The following is a 2534-nucleotide window of genomic DNA, read 5'->3' as shown; positions in this document are numbered from 1 at the left end:
GTGTTTGCCTCTGTGAATGCCTCTTATTTATATTCCTGGGATTCACCAATATGCTCACTAGAAGACACATGTGATCAGAGTGCTATGAAACTGCAAATTTCAGAGACATTTACCCTCCTGCATGTGAACTTCTGTGTCTATGCCTACACGGATTTGGTGTTTCTCTTTCACTAATTTCCAAAGTTATGAGTATTCACTTCACTAGAGTTTCCCAAATAGCAGCAAATTATGGTCAATAAAATATCTTACCAAGTCACTGAACTGTTATCTTATTTGAGCTGATAGAAATTGTTTGGCTTCTTCTTAACTGATTTATTTTAAAATTCACACATACAGAGCATAATTGAAGGATATATATCCTAGTTGAATTAGTCCCATTAGCAAATATGAAATGGGAAACTGCCAATTTCCAGGACAATACAAATTTTAAAAATCTTTGGACTGCTCTGTGCAGCCTTGCAGGATGTGGTATCTTAGTTCCCTGACTAGGGATTGAACCTGGGGCCCCTGCAGTAGAAATGCAGAGTCTTAACCACTGGACTGCCAGGGAAGTCCCTGGACAATACAAATTTAATGACAGGATGGAATATGGCACTTTGGGGAGACACCAAGTACTGTGTGGATTGCTCTCACTGGTTCAAGCTGAATAGGAGGGTTTCAGAGCTCTTAATCTCTGGGACACCTACAGGATGAACTTCTTGTGATATTTTTTTTAAAGTTCATTTTTAATAAGAAAGAACAAAAGTAATAACCAAAATTTTTAAAATAACTTCAGAAATAGTCTCATATTCAGGTATTAGGGCTAATATATACACAGGAAACTGTGTATTTCTTTCCAAGGAGAGTGTTTGAATGAGTCATAGGAGACCTCCGGCAGGGGAAGTGTGAGTAAGAACCTGAAGGACAGACAGGATAAGTCAGGATTTGGGCCAGGAAGCCTGTGTGGGCCTGAGATGGATCCTGGGAGAGCAACAAGGGAAAAGCCCAGTGGGCTCAGCTGTGTTGTAAGCATCTGTGCTCCTACTGTACCCAGACCAGGGACCCAGGGTAGCAGACACAGGGATAGGCAAGTCATTAGCCTCCCTTTCCCAAATGATTAGAATTGTTGGACAAATCCAAGTTGGTCATTCAAACAATCTGAAATTATAGTTTTACATGTAATATTTTTGGCAAGAAAATTTTAAAGAAACTATTATCTTAGAAGAAACCTATTTTCAAGAGGCAGCAACAAATAAGGAGACAAATCCCAGGGATGGGGGAGCCTAGTGGGCTGCCGTCTCTGGGGTCGCACAGAGTCAGACACGACTGAAGTGACTTAGCAGCAGCAGCAGCAGCAGAACGAATTATGACACAACATTTTTCATCAGGTGTGAAATTCAGACAGACCACTGATGTCAAGTGCACTTCTCACGGTTTTGTAGGAAAGTCATGAGGCGACAGCTCTACCATGGTGGCTGTCTATACATAATAGCTGTTGATCAACTCGTTTGTCAGGACAAGAAAAGTACAAAAATGTAGTGTAAGGTGAACTTGATTTTTTTCCCTTTAAATATTGGTATGGTTTTGCATTTTGAATTTCACAGTTCAAGAAGCTAGAGTTTTTTTCCTATGAGAGAAAGGCTGTGGCAGATACAATAGAGATACAAATACCTGAAATGAAGATGCCTTTAAGGGTCCATCTTGCTGCCCTGAAGGAAAAGTCTTCAATGCACAGAATTATGCAAAAGGTCTCATGGATACATCTCTCTGTTCTTCCATAGCATGAAAATCAGCAGGAACTGAAAAGAGCAAAATCCCTGAAAAGGGGTGAAAAGAGCAGGGCCAGCAGCACTGCCAGCAGCCCACCACTGCCCTCTCTGCAGGGGGACCAGTGACCCTGAGCCACTGATTCTCAGCATCATTGTTTTCATCTGGAAGATGGTGACAGCAAGGTCTAAGGGACTGACAAAAGAAAAAATACCATTAAACAGGTACACAGTAGGAGTTAAATAAATGTTGGGTGATGGTGGTTTAAGTCATTTCTGATTCTTTTGTGACCCCAAGGACTGTAGCTGACCAGGCTCCCTTGTCCTTGGGATTTGCCATGCAAGAATACTGGAGTGGGTTACCGTTTCCTTCTCCAGGGGATCTTCCCTTCGACCCAGGGATCAAACCTGTGTCTCCTGCGTTGCAGGTGGATTCTTACCCACTGAGTCACCAGGGAAGCCAGAAATAAATGTTAGCTTTTACTAACTGTATTAAAGGGACCACAGTTCCAAGAGAATATAAATCACTGGGAATATAAATCAATTATAAAGGGGCAACAAAATTATGGTATGTACATTCTTTCACACTTACCTTGCTTGTTTTCGTTACTTTTTATTTTAAATAGAAAACACACCACTTTATTCTCATTTCTATTAATTTTTTATATTATGCTTTTTATAATTAAACTTAGAATAGAATTTGAAAAAATAAAAGAATCCTGGAAAGTAATCTCACTTCTGGATTGAAGAAGAAAATGCAGGTTTTAATAGTTATATTGCAGTTCTGCT

At 40.2% G+C, this 2534-nt stretch overlaps 1 non-coding gene across 1 annotated transcript; it reads right to left on the bottom strand.

The window, feature by feature from the left end:
• Window positions 1–477: 477 nt before the first annotated feature.
• Window positions 478–550, bottom strand: TRNAR-UCU (transfer RNA arginine (anticodon UCU)). The gene has a single exon. It is a non-coding gene; the product is annotated as a tRNA-Arg (tRNA).
• Window positions 551–2534: the final 1984 nt, after the last annotated feature.

This window comes from Ovis aries, chromosome 4 (genome assembly GCF_016772045.2).
Source record: "Ovis aries strain OAR_USU_Benz2616 breed Rambouillet chromosome 4, ARS-UI_Ramb_v3.0, whole genome shotgun sequence".
Classification (NCBI taxonomy): Eukaryota; Metazoa; Chordata; class Mammalia; order Artiodactyla; family Bovidae; genus Ovis; species Ovis aries.
Note: the sequence above shows the minus strand (reverse complement) of the source record. Positions and strands in the feature narration are given on the sequence as shown.